Source organism: Haemaphysalis longicornis, unplaced genomic scaffold (genome assembly GCF_048455015.1).
Source record: "Haemaphysalis longicornis isolate Haplotype H1 unplaced genomic scaffold, Haemaphysalis longicornis Haplotype H1 scaffold_7, whole genome shotgun sequence".
NCBI lineage: Eukaryota > Metazoa > Arthropoda > Arachnida > Ixodida > Ixodidae > Haemaphysalis > Haemaphysalis longicornis.
In genome coordinates, this window is record NW_027526422.1 from 190,523,519 (window position 1) to 190,545,133 (window position 21,615).

Consider the following 21,615-nt stretch of genomic DNA (forward strand, 5'->3'; position numbering starts at 1 on the left):
ACACCTTTCGGTAGGCGATTATTCATGATAGGGCCTGTGGCTCCAATTCCCTTGTCAACAAGCCTATCTAGCAGAGATGATGACGTGAAATAGCGGTCGAAGAACAGCTTTGTTCCCGGACTGAGGCTCTGAGAAAGCCTCATGACTGCTGATTCGGCTATTCCAGAACAGCCTGGGAACAACAGGGTTTTTTCCCCCTGATAAATCTCAAAGTCCAGAACAAGCCCATCTGGAGCTGCCAAGACAAAATTCTTAAGTCCTACTGGATTAGGCTTCCTTGGGACAAATTGTTTCAACTGCGTCTTCCCTGTAAACGGGATCATCTGCTCATCAACGCTGAGACATTCCTCTCGTGGAAGTTTGCGACATCCTTCAAGCAACCTTTCAGCTAATGGCCTGATCCTCCATAGCAATTTTTTCCAAAATACGCTCGGCAGCACCATCGGTAATCCTTGACCGGTCTCCTGAATAGAACATAAACAAAAATAAAACGAGAGAAACAAGCATATTAAAGGTTAATGCAATGCAGCGCACGCGTACATTCAAGTGTCAGCCCTGTCAGGACGACGTGAGCCGAGTCCTGTTGTCCAATAAATTGGACGCAACGAAGACGCGCTTGGCAAACCAAAAATAACTCAACGTGTAATGCAAAAAACATGCCAAAAGGTGCGCTGACTAATTAAAAATGCAACAATAGCTAAAAAACGGCACAGGTACAAGCAAAACATTTGAAATAACACTTACTTTGACGGGCGGTGCCGTAGAACGCGCCACTGCTGAATGCGGCCATTTTGAACTGGCTTGCCAGGCGCGTCGCTGCACTGGCATTATCTATACTTGACAGAGGGCGCTAGTAGTTGGTCAAAAAAACTAAAAAGCAGTTTTCAACTCAAAATAGTGGGCGCTGTGGTCGTAGCAGACGACGAAGCGTTGTCCAATAAATTGGACAATCTCCCATAGCCGGGACTCAAGAGACCCACCACAACATCCCCTTTGCTTTCCGAGGTTTTCTTGACTGCCAACCCTTATTTTCTGTCTTCATTCACTGAGCCCCTCATTTTCCATTTTCTGATTCGCTACATGCTTAGCGAGGGCCTGTGTTCCGGCAGTCTTGGAGCCAAAGGTAGCTTAAGAGGGTTCAACGCTGGTCGACCACTACCGCCATGTCGTAAGTACCGAAGTCACAGCCCGGGGGTTAAAAAGAAGGTCCCCTTCACCCCGTGTAGTCCGAGTGGCGCTGGCTACCACCCCCAAGTACAGGAAACAAAAAATACCTTAACATAGATACCCAGAAACTGGTGGCGAAACAGCCCCGCCGGTAGCGTAGTGGTTATCGCCCCAGACCGGTATTCTGGAGGTCGTGGGTTCGGATCCCACAAGGCGGGCATTTTTTCACTAATTTCTTTCTGATTCAAAAAAATTTTTATCTGTGTCTATGACCCACCACAACCTCTGCTTTGCTTTCCGAGGTTTTCTTGACTTCCAACCTTTATTTCTATCATCATCATCATCATCATCACCAGCCTGTCTACACCCACTGCAGGGCAAAGGCCTCTCCCATTATTCTCCAATTACCTCGGTCCTGTGCCAACTGTGACCAATTTATCCCCGCAAACTTCTTGATCTCATCTGCCCATCTAACTTTCTGCCGCCCCCTGCAGCGCTTGCCTTCTCTAGGGATCCACTCTGTTACACTTAATGACCAGCGGTTATCTTGCCTTCGCATTACATGCCCTGCCCAAGTCCATTTCTTCTTCTTAATTTCTACAAATATGTCTTTAACACCAGTTTGCTCCCTCACCCACTCCGCTCTCTTCTTGTCCCTTAATGTTACACCTATCAGTTTCCACTCCATTGCCCGCTGAGTCGTTCTCAATTTAAGTTGAACCCTCTGAGTGAGCCTCCAAGTTTCTGCCCCGTAGGTAAGTACCGGTAAGATGCAGCTGTCGTACACTTTCTTCTTCAACGACAATGGTAGGCTGCTATTCATTATTTGATAATGTCTGCCATATGCACCCCACCCCATTCTGATCCTTCTAATTATCTCTGCCTCATGGTTGGGATCTGGGGTCACAACTTGGCCTAAGTATATATATTCGCTTACCACTTCCACTGCCTCGCCATCTATCTCAAACTGCTGTGCTGTCCCGAGGTTATTGATCATTACTTTAGTTTTCTGCATAATATTTTCAGGCCCACGGTTCTACTCTGTACGCCCAGTGCGGAAAGCATGCTTTGCAATTCGTCCCCCGAGTTACTTAGCAAGGCAACGTCATCAGCAAATCTGAGGTTACTGAGGTATTCTCCATTAACCCTTACTCCCACCTGTTCCCAATCCAACGTTCTGAATACTTCTTGTAAGCATGCTGTGAATAACATTGCAGAGATTGTGTCTCCTTGTCTGACACCGTTCCTTATAGGTATTTTACTGCTCTCCTTATGGAGGATGATGGTAGCTGTAGACCCATTATAGATATCCTCTAGTATTCTTACATAATGCTCATCTACCCCCTGGTTCCGTAATGCCTGAATGACTGCTAGGGTTTCGACCGAGTCAAATGCTTTCTCATAATCTATGAGAGCTATATATAGGGGTTGAGTATACTCAGCGCACTTCTTAACCTGCTATCTCGGACACCCCTATCCTTGCCGAAACTGTTGGGTCCGTGGGACAATGTACGCAACCAAACGAAAGCCTTCCTTGCCTTAAGGAATTTTTTTCAAATGACGAAGATGTGTGAACACTATTAAATAAGTGCACTTTCCTCTGAAAAGCTCTGAAATGGGTGTGGAAACACACAAGGGTGTTATGTATATTGGCGAAACTATCTGTGTCGCGTTGTGCATGTCGTCTGTATATAGATGTGTATAGTTCTCTTGTTTTTTTTTTTTTTAACTTTATTCCACTGCTGTAAGGACCGCTGCTGTCTCAATGTACTTAATCTAACCCCTTGTGGTTCCTTAGGGCAAGTATTGCACCTTTTGTATACTCCAATGCCTGGATTAGCCAGCTCCTGTTTGGGTTGGAGCTAAACTCTCCAATAAATAATTATTTCTCTCTCTTTTTTTGGTACCTTTTGGTACAGCTTTCTGAAATCAGTTATTCACTGAAAACAATTTTAAGCTTGGTCTAGAAAGCCAAGAATGCCCCCAAATGCTTATGTTTGTTGGTCATATTTTTATTGAAATTGTTATGCACATCCTGCATACTTCAGGTACTTATTAGAAAAACATCACGGGAAGTAAATTTCTTTTGCAAAACAAGTTGAAATTTGAGACATGGCAGGATTTACTATGAAAACAGACATGACAGGATTTACTACAGACTACAGAACAGGATTTCCTACAGACTACAGGGCAGGATTTACTACAGACTACAGGACAGGATTTACGACAGAATACAGGACAGGATTTACTACAGACGACAGCACAGGGTTTACAACAGAATAGAGGACAGGACTTACTACAGACTACAGAATGTCCCATTCCATCACAGGATCATTCTGTCGTATTTTTCTGTTGCGTTTTTCGACTGGGATATAAGTACATCCTGCATGCCGATGCGCCTCATTCGGAAGATAGATTCCCGCCGGACCTTTAATACACATTAAAGAATCAATCTCGACAGGCATATTCTCTTCAGAAGCGGCGAAACATTTGTCGTCTAGCTGGGATACGGTCACTGTGAACCCCCACATGGAACAGCACGTAGCAATTAGAATTCTTTCGACGTGGCGTCACTAATCAACGTATATGGTTGTCCATAAGCAGCGTCAATGACAAATGAGCATCAGCTGCATTTTTGTCGGTGATGAAGCCTCAGAGTTCTCTTACGGTGAGCGCAACGGGGGGGGGGGCAGTGGTAATATTTGGACACCCATGCACTGTCGTCGTCCGCCTCGCAAGTGCGTTTGGACGTAACCCCCAAACTCTAACTCCCAGCGGATCGGCCAATTGGTTGGAGTACCACTCGAGTTCGGAAGCAGTGTTCTTCGAGTGTTGTTCGAGTTCTTCATACAGCTATGACGGTGTCGTCTTTAAGGATAACCCTCTCAGGTTGTTTTCTAGTTCGGCGTCATTTGCCGAGAACTCAATCGGTTTGTTGAGGACCAGGTCGAGCTTAGGGCAATGATTCATTAAGGGTGGAACCGGGTCCAGGAGAAGCGTGTCGCTTGCCGATGCGAGAGCAGTGATTTTCTCCCTCAGGAACCCGCGGGTCTGTTCTGGTGGGCCAAAGACCGAGGTGGCGCACCGCAACGAGAGTCCCCCCAAAACGACCAATGAGGGGCCGCAGTTAAAAGCAAGGCCTTCTGGATCAAGCAGCGCGAAGGTACCCAGGGCTGGCGCACCTCGGAGATGATGCGCCGTTAAGGAAGGTCCACTAGTGCATGGAATTCCGGGTTTAACGAATCCAAAAGGCAAGCACGCAACACACGCCCCATTCTCGGAAACAAAGAAATACACAGTCAAAGTAAGGCCGTTACGCAGCTTCGTCTTCCTGTTCACAACCGACAATCACCCCTACCTGCGCACATCTTAATATCTAGATATAACAGCATCTTTGTAAGTCTTGAAGCAGTATCTCTGTGTCAGACGCAACCGGGATGCCACGTTTTTAAAGCTCCTAAATAGCTCGAATGCATTCGCGAAATTCCTTACTCAGGTGCTCAGTGCGTGCATCTAACTGACCACGAATGCGGTACTCGTAGCCGGGAGGCCAAAACGCCTCGCGAAAACAAGCCTCAAGGTCGGCCCAAGATGTTAACGGGGGCGTCGAGACGTCATCAAGGACGGCGGAGGCCTTGAAGGCAACCGGCAGGGAACCGGCCAAGATGAATTCATCTCACGATTCCGACGCCGTCTTCTAGACAATGATTTCAAAACGGAAGTCCGCCACAGATTTACAGTCGTCATAGCCCGTAAACCTCAGCACTGCAAGACAACAATAAAACAAGAGAATTGGCTGGATTGCGTTGAGGCTTGTGGTGTGGCGGGCGGCACGTGCCCTCAACCAGCAGATCTTACTGGCAAGTTGGTTAACCCTTTGATAAGGTTCTGACATAGTTCTGCGATTGAGCATAGGGTAAGGAAAAGCCCCGGTGTGTCCGATGTAGGGAGGTATAGTCAGGATTTGCGGAGAGGTTCCGTTCAGCAAGAAATGGGGCGGCACCCCGGCAAGGCCTGAGCTCCATGACGAGATCCTGCGCACCACGAAGCTAACAAAAAGCAAGCGCATAGATAACAAAAGTGTTATCACAGTCACAAAAAATGCCTCAATTAACAATAATTGCGATACAAAAAGCCCCGGCAACTTTTCAGGGAATGCCGGCGGAATCAGTGACGCAAACGCAACCCCCACTGGAATATAACTGATTGATTGATTGATTGATTGATTGATTGTGGGGTTTAACGCGCCGACGCAACGCAGGCGATGAGGCGCGCCGTAGTGGAGGGCTCCGGATTAATTTTGACCACCTGGGGATCTTTACGTGCGCCGAAATCTCGTACACACGGGCGTTTTTGCTTTTCGCCTCCATCAGAAAAGCGGCCGCCGCGGCCGGGAATCGAACCCGCGACCTCGTGCTCAGCAGCGCAACGCCTTAGCAACTGAGCCACCGCGGCGGGTCACTGGAATATAACGAGGAAAAAGTCACGATGTGTTTCCTGGGAACAAACGTTGGCGTAACGTTGAAAGCGTCAACTCAGACCAAGGGGTTTTCACATGCGACCGTGGTACCATGGCGGGAACGCGGCCACCTGAAGAACTATGTTTACATGGGTCCGTGCACCTGTGTCCCGGGAGATCGACACAGCTCAATACAACCACCAGACACAACGGCAACGAGTAAAGCTCAGTTTATGCACTCAGTTTATGAGATCAGCGGCCAGGCGCCCGGGCTGCGCGTGAGAACCCGCCACTCTGTCTGGGGGCCCAGCACGGTGGACTCTACACTGCAGTCGCCGTCAATTCGTCACGACGCGCACGGGAGACGGATTGTCTGGCCCACCCCATACCACAGGGATTACCCCCATTGAGAAAGCAGACGGCACCGCCGGTTTCCGGGACCGTCGAGGTGGCGTGCGGAGGTGGTGGGATTACCGGCGTCGAAGCGCGCGCCGCCCGAGACACCATTGTTAACGCACCCCGGCCAGCACAGTGCACCGTCGCCGTCTTTCGCGCTCACCCCGCGGGGTCGCGCGCACCTGCTAGTCTGCGAGCGTGCCGTTGACCCAAAAATGGCAGCGCCTCATTGAATATTTCGTAGCGTGCTGAGTTACAACTGTCTACGTGAATTTGGGCACTCCCTCACGTGTGTACGAACGCTACAGGGGCGTTCCCGAGAGAGTGTGATCCCGAGGTGTTATAAGGCCAAACTTGGCCGTTAGAAATAGTTTTTGTCCTAACGCCGAGCTGGGCAGCTCCCGGCGGGACAAGAAGTCTCAGACCGTTGAAGCTATGTTTGGATGTATGAGCCCCCTAGGATAAAGGTTAGGATCGCGTCAGAAGTTTAGGGTGCAGCGCCGTACAGGGCAACTACACGGATCCTGCGGCGAGACAGGGTTTCGGCCGTCGTTTCTCGAGTGGTTTGTGTGCGCTCCGAGGATAGGAGAGTTAGACGAAGTTGAGAAGCTCAAGTGATTTGTGCGCACTTGGAGCTAGCATCTAGCTGAAGTTCTACGTTTTTCTTTTCATTACTCATGTACCCAGTTTTCCTACTGTAAATAGCTGTATATAACCTCGTCGTTTCACTTATTCTACCCCCACGCCTCGAGTTCGTCAATTCGACCGCCGTCTCCAAGAACTTCAACACCATCGCCCTGCCAGCCTCCTGCCAAATCAACCGGAGCCCGGGCGATCAGGTTCCTGATCGACACCAGACTTCGGGGAAACCAACTAAAGGACAGTCTCTACTGGCGCAGCCGACCGGATTAGGCAGAAGAGAGCACCAGGCCACAGCCAAGTGCTGCAAGCGGACGCAAGCCCGCCTTAATTGGCACCAGCCGGGCTCCACGCGGAGTGGAGTGTCAGAGCCAAGCCAGCGCACGGGCCCAACTATGCGGCAGCCGACCAATGAAGGTGCGGGTGAGTGGGATTTCTTCCGCTTCGTTGTGGCGGTGTAGGCTGAGCCTGGGGTTGCATGGTAGTCACGCGAAGGATGCAGATGCACATGGCGGAAGGAGGCGGAAATGGTCCGACACATGAAGCGCCACCTCAAGGAGGAACGGCGGCAGGAGTGGTGGTCCAAGCGGAGTCTGAGGCCAAATTTCTTAGACGAATGGAGTTGGAGTTTCAAGAGCGAAAGGAGAAGAGAGCGCGCGAAGCGGAGGAGCGAGAGAGAAAAGAACCCTACTAAAAAAAATGAAACGATATATGAACGATAACTCGTATACGAGATTATGGGACCGTAAGGTGAATGATATCATAGGCTTCAACGATATCATTGAGATATCGTAGTAGCTCATCGTAGCAGCTCATCGTATACGTTGGATCATACAAGTCGGATCGTTGCAAGCGATGTCGTTCGAGTTTATCGTAGAGATTTTGTCGGGGTGAGTGACAATATGTATTCGATGTGTGCGTGTAATACAAGCGTTAAATGCGCAGGTTTTGATATTGTGCTGTGAATGTGCTTAGATCCTTGCACAGTAGAATACGCAAAAGAATACTTGGAAGCTGCTGCCTTTTCCCTTTTATTTCATGTCCCGCAGCATGTTGGCCACATATCCTTTAAATTCTTTCAGCCGCTTCTCCGTGGTAGCTTCACTGTTCCGGTGTTTCATGAAGCAACCATGGGCACCTGCACAAAATGGAAAAAGAGAGGGAGCAGAGAACATTTGTTTAGAGGGTGCACGTGGACCTTTTGGGTGTGTCTGACCCATTAATCAAGCGATATTACATACATGCTCAGTTAGTTGTACCACCTGTGAAGACTTTCCATGGTCAAATGAGGCTACTCTTCACGACTACAGAAGCTGTGCTTGCTCACAATGCTATGACTATGACCACCAAACATCGTTGGCCCACACTTAAAGGCAACATTCGTCACATGTGGAGATGTTTCCCTTATTATTGTGCTAGCGCAGTGAAGAAAGGTGTGGCGAGGGGCACCTAAGAAAAGCCATGTTTCCCTTAAGCTTCATGAGCTTGAGCTCACAGCATGGCTACAGGCTGATGCTAAGGTCCGAGGCGCAAGCCTATACCAGCACATCTTATATTCAGCACGGACCACCACTTGGACATGGCACTTGCCTCACGAGTTTATGTGGATGCTATGTTGTGAGAACAGTGCATTCGCAATATTGTTTATTTTGCCCCTATCCCTGATCTTTAATAATGTGCGAGAATTCGCAACTACAATATAACAATTGAATCAAATAATGCAATATTTCATTTCAACTCAAACCGAATATGACCTGGTGAAATGTAACAGCGCAATAAACGGCGAGGGACACAGAAGAAAATTCACAAGACGGGCGCTTCTGTGTCCCTCGTTGTTTATTGCGCTGTTACATTTCATCATGAATTTGTACCAACTCACCCAAATTTCCATTTTGTTCGAATAAAACCATTTGAAAATTACGAGCGAGGTCTCTCCACCCTGGGCTTTCCTGCACTGTTTGAGTGACAAACAGTGAAACGCTGATGGAGCATTTGATAACCACCTCACATCTCCTCAGTATTATTGGGCCAGCTCTGTCCCTCTGGCCATAACGCAATTCAAGAAACCAGCAACAGCGAAATAATGGGGGGCAAAACCAACATGAATCAGAGGCAAGGGCCCGATATATGAGCCTAATGTATGCAGCGACTTCTCGCTGGAATAAGTTGGACGAGTATTTGATGACACTAGATGGTGGTTGAAACAAACCATTGCAGTCTCGAAGACATCAAATAACTTTGCATTTAAAATAAGCAGATATTACGGGGAATTCGTCACAGCTCTCAAAAATAAACGAATTGCATCGCTAATGACCCTCCTTTTTATGAAAATCTGGATCGTGTTAAAGCTTACAATCGATAGCTAAATGTATTGTTCCTCTAGGACACCTGCTTCAAGTGTTCGTGGCAAGAGCCGAAGGACTGTATGGAGAATGTTTTATGACCTGTAACGTAAACTGTGTGGAAACTGTGTGGAAAACTGTGTGGAAAATTTAGGACCGTTATCGGCTTTCTTTGTCTTTCCCTTTGAGACGGGAAGTAGAAGAATTATAAAAATTGTGAAGGCAACAAAAGGAGCTCCTTATCAAATTGTGGAAAGAGTTGTTCATCAGGAGCTAGAGGTTATGCTTCATTCATTACCTCTAGCCTCAAATGTGCAGCTCTTCTGTGAGCAACAATTACGCAATGCTCTTACCACGAAGAAACACACGACGCAAATGGGGAAGTGCAAACAAACAACTATTTATTCTTTGGAACGCCTCCAACAGCATTACAGAAAAGAGAAGAAACAAACACTAAAAAAGAGGGCGAAGGGGGGGGGGGGACGGAGGGAGAGATTTAAGGCGAGTAATGGGACGACAAAATACAGAAATTTTGACTCTGAACTATTCAAGTTGAATGCGCAGAAGCCTAATCATCATAATCTTCTGCGCACACCCGGATTGACCGGGGCCAAGGGGCATCTTTTAAAAGGACAGTTTTGCAACAACCTTAAGACTATGACGCGTGCTCACGTATTCTCCGAATGTGCCTGATCCCATAAAACAGGACTTCACAATTTTCCTTTTCTGCAGCTTCGGTGATCTGAACAAAACCTCGGTCTCCCCAAATAAACCCTTCTATCCACACACTTTGCAGTGTGCGGCCAAGTTTCCAGGCCCCCTCTTCCGCTCACCTCTGTAGCGGGTGCTCCCTGAGCCTGGTGTTTACGCACCTGCCTGGGTGTCCGATCCAGCTTCTTTTGCAGTTCAAGGGGATGCGGTAGACAGCGCCGACCGAGCATTCAACAAATTTTGTTTTCTGATTTGTGTCAAACTGATATTTTCACGCCGTGTTTCCATCCTGATTAACCCTCTTACAAAGCCATTTAATTTGATGGGGGCTGAGAAAACGACTCCAGCTTCTCGCTTCGCTTTTAGCTTGTTTATCTTGTGTATGTACAGACTAACTTTCTTTCTCTGCTGTTCTTTGGGCCCTTGCTTGGCTTTACCCCCTTTAGCACTTCTAGGCAGTGGACACGAACTTGCGTGGGAAATCCACTAGACCTTAAGCGTGCCCACTGTTACAGTTACAGGACTTTTTTTAGGGCTTGAAGGAAAGAGCCTGCAGCAATGCTTCTCTGTACTAGCTGCGGATGTCCAGAGTTAAAGGGAAGCGTAGGTACCTGCGCTCCCCCCCCCCCTCCTTGCTTCGATAAGACCCGCACGTGTTGGATGCTCCAAAATGGATTTGAATGTCTAAATACCGCAGCCTATCGCTGTCAGGTGTCTCATGTTTGAACTGTAACCCCTCAAATGCAGTGTGAAAGTGCTCAAGTATGGCAAAAAGGTAGTAAAGAGAAGCATTGTTGCAGGCTGTTTCCTCCAAGCCCTAAAAAAAGTCCTGTAACTGTAACAGTCGGCACGCTTAAGGTCTTGTGGGTTTCCGACGCAAGTTCTTGTGTCCACTGCCTAGAAGCGCTAAAGAGGTAAAGCCGAGGGCCCAAAGAACAGCAGAGAAAGAAAGTAAGCCTGTACATACACAAGATAAAGAAGTTAAAGCGAAGCGAGAAGCTGGAGTCGTTTTCTCAGCCCCCATCAAATTAAAGGGCTTTGTAAGAGGGCTAATCAGGATGGAAACACGGCGGGAAAATATCAGTTTGACACAAAGCAGAAAACAAAAGTTGTTGAATGCTCGGTCGGCGCTGTCTACCGCGTTCCCTTGAACTGCAAAAGAAGGTGGATCGGACACCCAGGCAGGTGCGTAAACACCAAGCTCAGGGATCACCCGCTACACAGGTGAGCCGACGAGCGGGCCTGGAAACTTGGCCGCACACTGCAAAGTGTGTGGATAGAAGGGTTTATTTGGGCAGACCGAGGTTTTGTTCAGATCACCCGAGCTGCAGAAAAGGAAAATTGTGAAGTCCTGTTTTATGGGATCAGGCACATTCGGAGAATACGTGAGCAGGCGTCATAGTCTTAAAGGGACACTGAAGTGAATTTGTTAAGCTCCCGTTTTTGCTTGCACTGCGTAGACTGGCTCAAATTAGCACACTTTTCATCGTTTATCTGGTTGACAAATCGGTAATTATTTTACAAAGCGCGAAAGAAGAAAAACTACCATGCGCGGTTTGCGGCGGCCGCACCAACTAAGGCTGTGACGTTGGGAGGAGGGGCGCCGTGATTGGACGATGCCCAAGGTTAGCAATCACACAAGTTTCGGTTTCGGTTTCGGTTCTGTAAAACATAACCAATGGCTTTGTTGGATGGGCATTCTCAATATCTCAGTAATCATCGTACCGCGCTTCTGCCATGTTGTCGGCTGTAAAATGCACAAGATAAGCCTCCCAGGACGGCTTGTAGTCGTAGCATTCACTAGCCGAGACCTACGCAGTGCATGAACGCCCTCCGCGTACCCGCAGACGTTCAAATGTCATGCGCTTTTCCCCCATATTTGGAGCTTGCCTCCCTAATGCCTGTATCGTAAAAAGCTTGTTCGCACCAGGCCAGGGTCTGTTCATTCTGGCCTGTGCCCACTGCCTGCAAGCAGTCGGTGCTTATCGCAACAGCACGCCAACGAGAACTCGCTAGCGCGCCAGTGCCAGCCTGCGCGCGTTTTGTGAACTAGTTCGTGTAGCCATGAACGTTGCGGCCCAAAAAAAGGTGAACTCAATATAGAAAACATCGGCGGAAAACAAAAAAGTTAACTTACGAAAAAAAAAGAAAGTACCCGCGGGGATTCGAACTCGTGACTCGGAAAACATTTGCGGTGAAATCCTAGCGCCCCCGACCGCTAGGCCACGGAGCGGGACGCGAATGCCATGCTAATATAGGGTATATATTGTACAACCGGTTTACACTTTCATTTAGTTTTGGCATTTCAAGCCGCTTAGGTGACTATTTGTTGTACTGCGATCGTGCAGTAAGCGTCGCCCGAGTTTCCACAGTAGCTCACGTCTAGCAATTGCATTTCGTAGACGGAAAAGCGTTCGCAGATGCGTAGTCGTGCTGCTGATCGCTGTGCTTGTTCGCCCAGCGCAAAAAAGTGCTTCCCGCGCCCTAGTTTTACGCTGTACGGTAAAAATATCAGTTGATTTTATTTGCTTAGTACCTATATTGACTTCGCTTACTCTTCTCCCGCCTTCAAGAGGCCTTATATTTTCCTACTGGCGTACCAGTCAGCGAAGCGTCGCATGTGCAGCGCTTGTGTGAAGCGACCTTGACTTGGAGCTAGATACAGTGTACAAACAAACCAAGTAAAGAAAGGCACATTCTTCCATTCACAAACGTGTCCTGGCTTCGTTTCAACTAAGCGAACGAATTGCGACCAAGCAATTTTTTTTTAACCTCCTTGATTGCGACGACCCGCCGGCGGCCGGCGGACGAAACGCTGGGCCGACTGACTCTGTCGGCCGGGGAGCCGTGCAGTAGCGCAGCCGTGGCGCAGCCAATTGCCAGCTCATCCCCTCCTGACGTCACACGAAAACGCCACAGAAAATGGGCGAGCGTAAAGAGAGGAGGACAGCGTTTTCGAATTAGTTTTTCTACTAAATAAAATCGCGTAAACGCGCCTAGAGTGGTCGAAACATGGCCTGGGGACTCCGGACTGCAATTTGCGCTAGTAATCCCGCAATGTTTACATATCACTTCAGTGTCCCTTTAAGGTTGTCGCAAAACTGTCCTTTTAAAAGATGCACCTTGGCCCCTGTAAATCCGAGTGTGCGCAGAAGATTCTGATGATTAGGCTTCTGCGCATTCAACTTGAATAGTTCAGAGTCAAAACTTCTGTATTTCGTCGTCCCATTACTCGCCCTAAATCTCCCCCTTCCGCCCCCCCCCTTCGCCCTTTTTTTTAGTGTTTGTTTCTTCTCTTTTCTGTAAAGCTGTTGGAGGCGTTCCAAAGAACAAATAGTTGCTTGTTTGCACTTACCCATTTGCGTTGTGTGTTTCTTTGTCTCCATCCTTGTACCGTAAGCCAAAGCAGCGCATTAATCTAACCCAAGCGTGATATGAACAACTAGCCCAGAGAAGTGCTTTAATCAGTTTGAAAGCATTTATGGTGGTTGTCGAAAGAGATTGTGTGATGAACTGCAACATCGTCTGCGACGAGATGTGCACGGGAAGATATGCAACATGGTAGATGATAAAAATAGATTTAAAACGTAGAGGACCAAGCACACTGCCTTGGACGACACCAAATTAATGGGGGCAAAATAAGTAGAGGTATCAGCAGACGTTAACTTGAAGGGGCAATAAATAGGCTTTTGAAGGTAGTGGTTTCAAATACAAAATTGCTAGACAACATGTTCACGACAACGTATACCAAATATAATACCTCTGCGTAAAGCGAATGCTGCACAAAAGTGCAAGAAAGTTCTTAGCTTCTTTCCTTGTTTACCTGTCAATCCTTGTCGCCATTCTCACACACTCTGACGTAACTTTGCGACTCTGACGCAGCCTTCATGGCAAAGCTGGTGCTGAACACTACAGCGTTGCTTTTGGCGGGTTTCCTAAAATCTGCAGTTAATCAGCTTTCCCAGCTGTGGTGGAAATGTGAGTCCATGGTTCGGCGGTTCCACCGAACGGCACTACAGCACAGCTGTCTTTGGAAAAACAAATGTTGATCGTCGCCATCCGTTACACGAGCTTAGCTGAGTTTGTGGATATAGTGCATTGTTTGCACAGTATGAATAACAACGAAAAACACGGATAGTCTCTGCAGGTGGAATCGCCGCTACAAGCGTGACCGCGGCAAGCATCTGCCTGAACGGTCGACAAGGACCCCGCTGTGCAGTGTATACGCGATATGGCATGAACCGCAGCAGTTAAAACTTGTCACTGCCCGCCAGAGGGGGACTATTGCTGGAAATCAGTTTACAAATGCATGAAAGGGGGAAATAGTGCAGTGAAAGATTGCGCTGGTAATCGTCATCAGCTCAGCTTCGTAAAGTGGTGACTGAATAACTGCGGCGATGCTAAGACTTTTCTGCGGAAGCTAGAGGGACCTGCTCGCTGCAACAGCGCCACCTGCAAGAAATGCTAGTGAACCGCCAATCGTAGGTGGAAATCTTCAATTACAGTCACCAGCGAACATGTTGTGTTTGGGACCCTCTATCTGGCCGTCAAACACTCATTTCCCCCATTCTACAACTGACATACCGACGCAACCACGACAGTGCAAGCGGCCCGCCCGCTTACTGCCTCACTCAGCTCAGCGCCGCCAGCAGTGGACGGAGCATACACGTCGCCAGCTAAAAAAGAAAAGCGTGACAAGCAGAGTCAATGGCTGTGTGTACCTCGAAACTGTAAGGTCTCTAGGTGGACTTGTGCATGTAAGTGACGTCATTGCATTCACACCGATTAAGAGGTGCGAGGACAGGGTGAAAGCTCCAGGCCTTATTGCCAACCCTTTTTAATGAACCATAACTTAGCTAATACTTAACACTTTTAAACCATTTTTTGCGGGATGCTGTTCCTTCAGCGAACAGCACGTAAAATCGCTACCTTTGAAACCCTGTTTAGGGCCCCTTTAATTCAACAAGGAAGAAAATCCGTGATCCAAATAAGGACATTAGGGTGAAGTCTGAGAAGTAGTCTGCGGTGTGTAATGCGATCAAATGCGTTAGAAAAATTGAGATAAACTGCAGGAGTGTGTAAACCTGCGTCAACGGATGAATGTAGATCCTGAAGAATCCCAGAAAGTTGCGTTTTACGAGAGTAATGCTTGTGAGTTACTCTTAACCCCAAGCTGATATTCAAATATGATGACGTAATTTTATAAGTACTTTGTGACTTGAGAGAGAATGAAATGTTCCACAACCTTGCATATGGTGCTTGTTAGGGAAATTGGTCTGTAGTTTAATGGTGAAGCACGGTACCCAGATGGAAAGGTTTGTACTACCTCGGCTATCCACCCATCACTGAAAATAGCGCCTGTCGAGAGACTGAAAACAGCGCCATTAGAATTCTACAGTGTAGATTGTACTTTTCAGTACACTTTAAATAATACCAGTAGGATCCGAAGTAGGTGGAATTTTAAGCTTACCTAAAATAGAAAGTAGTTCCACGTCAGTTTGTATGGTTAGTTCTTCAAGCCTTACAGAAAAATTTTATGATGATGATGGTGTTTAGGTTTTAATGGCGCAAGGCCAACTAAGGGCAAAGAGCGCCAAACAAAAGTCGTGTTGTGAGAGCGACATGAAAGTAAAAGTAAAACATTTCAGTAAAAATAAACAAAGTAAGACACAACATAATTAAGATGACTGGTGTAAAGGGCCAGGTTGTCAAGATGCATCATAAGAAATGAGATGTAAAAATTTTACGTCGGTAAGAAACTCGAAAACACGTTTGAGTGAAAACATGGGCTTGTCTCCTAAGAAGTATGACGGGTGTTGTGGAATATGTCGTGTGTATAGTTGTTGGAAGTGTTTGCATTGTGTTATGTCAAGTGCCTTGCATTGAATGAGTATGTGGATTACGAATAGGCCCTCTCCACACCCGCTGCATATGTATAGAAACATTTTAAAAGGATTGCCTGGCTTGATTCCATGCGAATGAACCCTTTAAAACAAAGTTCGGTGTCTCTTCCTGCGCCTCCACATTCTCTTGAATATCCCCGCTAACCAATAACATGCTTAAAATGCCCAGCACTGCTTCAAGAAAATGTTTCCAATAACCAGATGCTAGAACACTGCTAACAGGTATACATCATGACAATGGAAGTTTGCTCAACGTGCAATAACTAACGTGCAAGTAAATAATCGATGGGTGCGCTGAATGGCAGCAGTGCCTGGGACCGAGGAAATGACGTGCGTTTGAAGGGGTGTGCAGAGTGACTTGTTGCCATGTGACAGACAAAGGAATGGCTTTTCCTGGTGGCGAAGCATTTGGAGCACCAAGGGAAGGCCGGCCGCAGCTTAGGTCCAGCAAGTGGATTGTTGGTTGGCCAGGGGAGGCCCTGGCAAAGCCTTGGGAACTGGACTGACAGGCAGCCGACCCAGGACAGCCAGCAGCAGCACCTGAAGGTACACGATCTGTGAGTGCACAGACAGTAGTTGAAATACAAGAGAAGGCCACGCAAAGATCAAATGCTTACATCAAGTGGATTTGTAATCGCTTAAGGACATTCACCTTCAAGGCAATAATAAGAACATTCCAGCAACATCCAAAGTGAAATTTAGGTCACATTAAGGATTTGTTTATTAGACACGCCAGTAATGCGACTGGGGTATTCATGATATAACCAAAGCTTACCGCTACGCTAATTTGCATTGAACGCATGCTAGCAGCTTATATGGGTCCATAGCTTTCAATAGGGACTTGTGTGTGCTTGTTGAGAATCCTCTATTGTATTGCCTAGCTTGTCTTTGCAAGTTCGATTCTCCAATATAAATCGAGTTGAGAGTGCTGGCCTACAGTTTCCTTGTAAGTCTCTGTATGGTCTTCAATTTCGGGATATTAGGATGTTGACACCTTGCTTAACTTTCATCACTAATTTACAACAATGCAGATGCCTCTGATATCGAGCCCCACAGTTCCCGCGAGCTGCTCCTACGGAATCAAGTGCCCGCTTTTTCGCATGTACACTACTTCCAGGGCATCTCCTGTCCACGTTACTTCATCGTATACCGCAGGCATTCACGAATGTGTACTGATCAAAGCGTTGTGCCGCTCACGCGAAATTTCGACGGGATCTGCAGTCGCGAAGGCAGATTTTGGTAGACACATAACGCAAAAACGCATAGGTGTTAAAGAACCTCGCGTGATGTCAAATAATTAGCAGCCCTCTACTACAGCGCGAGCGTCGTATTTAAGGTCTAGCGTACGCGTAATTTGATGCTGACTGCCGCGGAAACCGTGGAAAGGTAAATCCAGGTCGCCCAGCAAGTACGCAAGTCCCCTAGGATTTAAGAGAAAATGATATGGGGTTTAGTGAACCGCTGACCCATCAACACCAGAACCCATTCCAAACAAGTACAGATTTATAAAACATGCCTACTTACCCTAGCAGGAACGACGTTTCCTACTTAAAATCCTTCTTCACTGTCGTGTTCACTTTGCGAAAACCAATACACTTTGTTCGGAAGCAATGCCATCCACTTATGACGCGCAGTCTTTTGAGGCGGGCGGCGATGATCGTTCTTCCAGTGCCCATGTTTTCAACACATGCGTAGGTTGGAAGGACTCACATCGCGCAATAAAACTTCTATAAGTATGATTTCAGCTGGAAATCTGCAGATAAAACCGATGCAAACAGCACAGCACAAACGCGGGATCCTCACAAACCAAGGAGAGGCCCCTATCATCCCAATGCATTGCAAAAAGTGTGGAGCAAGTGGCGTCATTTTTCTTGACCCCATGGACAATGTTGCTTACTTGTTTACAACTGCGGTGGCCAAATGTGGGCGAATAGAACGGACAAACTTTTAAGGCGCTTGGCATGTGGCTGCCTTGCTACGCTTGCAAACCAGCGCAGTCGCTACGACAAACGTTTTTAGGTTAGGCCAGTTTGAAAACTGCCATCGGAGGCGGCATTAACTACTCCGGCCGCAGCGGCGCTTACGTCGCGTCGAGATCGGCGGAGCGAGCCGCTGCCGCCGCCGGCGACCTGCCGGGAAAATCCCCTTCGCTCAGCATTGGCGAGAGCCACAGTTGGTTCTTTGCTCACTTTGTGTTTCTTCGTTGTGAAGTGAACTGAAATTTATCGCTGATCAGACGTAGCGCGCAAAGACCGCAGTGCTGTACGACCCCAAACAATGCTCCCGTCGTCTGCGTTGGCCATCCCGCGAGCATGTTGCTATGACGACGACAAACGCTACTTTGCCAGGCTTAAGAGCTGAAAAATCGTTCTTCTATCTCAAAAACGAAAACCGTTTTTTTATTGAAACTTTGGGTGAGGGTTAAAATGAGCAAATTGAAGGCAAAACCAACCGCTTAGAACATCACATCGAGCCGAGGAATTAGCGACGAAGCTGTTTTCGCTTCGAAGCGGGAGGAAAGGGCGACGCCATGTTAGTCAAATCAAACCGGAGACAGCAAATGATGATGGGATCGAGTGCTGGGCTCCGTGGGCTCAAGTCATGGCGGGACTCGGCTTCACAAATGTGACGTCAGGGCCTCTCCTAACCTTTTCTTTCCTCCATGTCACAAACGCACACACAATGTGAGACATAGTTGCCAGGTTGCAATAGCAGCACCTCTATGTTTGATGAAAGTCGTGTTAGTACGGGAATATTGGCAATAATCTTTTCGTTTCTGAAAGCTATAACAAGTTTATATCTTCAAATTGAGGATTTCATACGCAGAAGTACATAGTAATGAAAAACTCTGACACATTTACATTGATGTTAAAGTAGTTTCGTTAGTTTTGACGGCCTTTATTCCGGTCAATTCTCGGCGGTTTCTTTTCGTTTTTTAGAGAAAGAGACGGAACAAATCGCCAACGTTGACGTGATTGGAAGCAGGAAACAAGCGCTTACCCTTGTAAAAAAAAAGCTATTAAATTCCTCACGGACAAAAAAAAATCTTTGCCGAGATTCGAACCAGCGACTACCAAAACGCTAGACGAGCATTCCTCCACTGCACTATCCTAGCTAGAGGTTTGCGCGGGCTAAGAATGTAGTATAATTACCAAGAGGTTTCCGTGGGCTAAGAATGTAGTATAATTACCGAAGTGTCAATGGATATTGTTGTTTGTGTCTTGTTTTGACCGTAGTTTAGACATTTCGGCATTTATAGCGCTTGCTTCTCTCGCACCGATCTTGCTGACAAGCCAACTACGCTAATGTTACAAGCGATTTAGCCAAAGCTCCCTTATTTGACCCAACAAAGCTATCTCAGATCATCCCCGATCTCTTCCATACAAGCGACGGTAGCCACGAATGAAGTGCAATACGCCGCTAGTTTAGTAACGCTTGTTTGTCACGCACCGATCTTGCAGACAAGCCACATCACGCTAATACGACAATTAATGACAGCAAACCTGTTGTGTAAAACGACTGCAGACAGCAGCGAAAACCTCTGAAGTAGTTAGAGTACGTGGGCATAGCTCAAGGCGCAACATGAGAAAGCAACCGAAGCGACGAACGACGCGAAAACCGTGATGGGTACAGCAAACAGGTACAGTGTGCGGTAGCAACGAGCGAAAAGAATATTACAGGCCGCTCCCAGAGGCCCGTGTGAAAATAGAAGACAGAATCCCTGCCTACACGCCCTGAAATACATCTGCACAGCCGATTGAGTTTTTCGCTAAAGAAAAGGAAGCAAGGCTGCAGCAATACACTGTGCTTGCCTTGGTGTGAGCCAAAGCATGTCTTGACATCGCTGTTTGGTAGGGCTTCTGACTGTTACTTAAAAAAGGAAAAATACAGTGTGGACAGGCAGCAAGGGCACAAATGTGTACGTCTAGCGTCTGTCATACACTGTTTTGCAGGATACGGCGCAACGTGCAGTTATACAGAAACAAATACTTCGCAGTGAACAGTTCGGCTGTACATGGTACGTTTCACTGAAAAAAACTAATGCTGAAGCCCCAGCTTGTTATGTGCTTTTATGGATTAAGCATGTCCCATCAGCAGCTGTTTTCATATACTCTAATTCCTATTGGAGCATTGTAAAGTTTAAACAGGGATTTCTTCAATGCCCCCTCCCCACTCAAAATCCCCCCAACACCTCATGAGGAGAATTTGGACAACCCCCCAAAAGCGAAATTCTGGATGAACCCTTGTTTGTACTCAATTTGTGCATCTTCCAGTAAGATCCATAAAAACATTCCCTGAAGGAACAAGGGGTGTCAATTTCACTAAAAATGATGAATGGTGCTTTTTAGTTTTGGTCGGCTGTCAACATATAACGTGCTCAATAAGCATGCACTGGGGTTGCCCCCAAAACCGTTGCAACGCACAGTGCCAGGTGACAATGTTCACCCGGCATGGAGCGTTGATCGAGGACAAACTGAGCAATTCTACCCAAGCACCATCTCTTAAGCTAAGAAAACAACGCATAAAAATGTTCACAAGTGGCAATACAGCAGCATAACGTGACACAGCGCTAATAGAAAGTCATATTTATTGAAGGGCAATGATTATGTGTACATTAAACCCATATCTGTCACACATGCGCAGCAGTGCACTTTCACCGCTTCAACTAAACAGCTACATACAAGCCGATTCTCATCTTCGTTAGAGCCATAATACCAGTGCCTGTTTCTGTCCACCCTTCCGCTTGATGGTCTAGGCACCCCAGTGACTGTTCATGAAAATTTAATCGAACGAAGCGGATGCAAATCTCCAACTGGCTGGCAATTATTGCAGCCTTCTTTGCAGTACACGAAGTTCATGTCTTCATTTACAATCTCTCGCCGTTGTTGCCTCTGTGCGGAGCCCGTCGCATCATTGCCCAATGTTTTCGCAAGCAAGTCATCCTTGTCAGCAACAACATACAGCTCTGTCCACCATCACACAAGTGCACCGATGCCCCATCACCACCGTCGCTGCAGCAGACGGTGGAGGAAGCCGCTTCTCCAGCGTTGTTCGCAATGTATCTTGTGCTTGCACCCCGCAGCCCCGTCGACTCCCTCAGTGTGTGGCGGGGCAGCCAAAAACTGCCCCGCGATGGTGTGGCCCGGTTTATGGAGGACAGATGGTGCACACCAGCGCAGTTGATCAAAGATGAAGAGGCGCACCGGTGCACCCCGGTGTGCACTGGTGCAGTTTATCGAAGATGCTATTAGTAGGAATCACTGTGTTTTTACGTGTCATATTTAAATGTCACGTAATAATGCTGCCAGTTCACTTCGCAACAGGGTTGAAGAGCTGTGTGTTTAGATCGCCCAGTCCAATTTAGGGTTTATTGAATGGTTAGCTGAACACAGTCGACCAAATAGTCCGAGTACCTGTTCAACCCTTGGGCAGACATAAATATGCCTGCTGGTGTGTATGTAGGGGGGATATAGGTAGCAGATTGAAAAAGCAGAGGGAGAGGGCATGAATTAAAACCTAACACACACAATATTGACTAAGAAACAAAAAGATGTCAAAAGCACCGAAATTTTGAAGCAAGGCTAACACGGTGGGCAGCAAGCAAAGCAACACTCACAAAATCGTATTGATCCATGATCATATTGATCCAACACTTAATCGTATTGAACCATGACCCATGATGTATCTTTTTGTATCTTTTGCATCTGATGTATCTTTTTTTGTTCTTGCTGATTTACAGCTGTGTGCAGTATTATATTCTTGCCCCTCCTGCTGAGGCCCTTAAATGGGCCTGCAGTATTCTGTGAATAAGAAATAAAAAAATAAATAAAAGACATTGTACACAGAAATTACTTTCAAGAGATACGACAGAAAAAAAGAGGTGTGCGGACTCTACGGCGCCATTCACCAGAAATCTGTATGCAGTTGTCAACGGGTGCAGCAATACCGCAAAAGAGAACGTGCCTAAGAAACACATCCACCTCCACCTCTCTGTCTA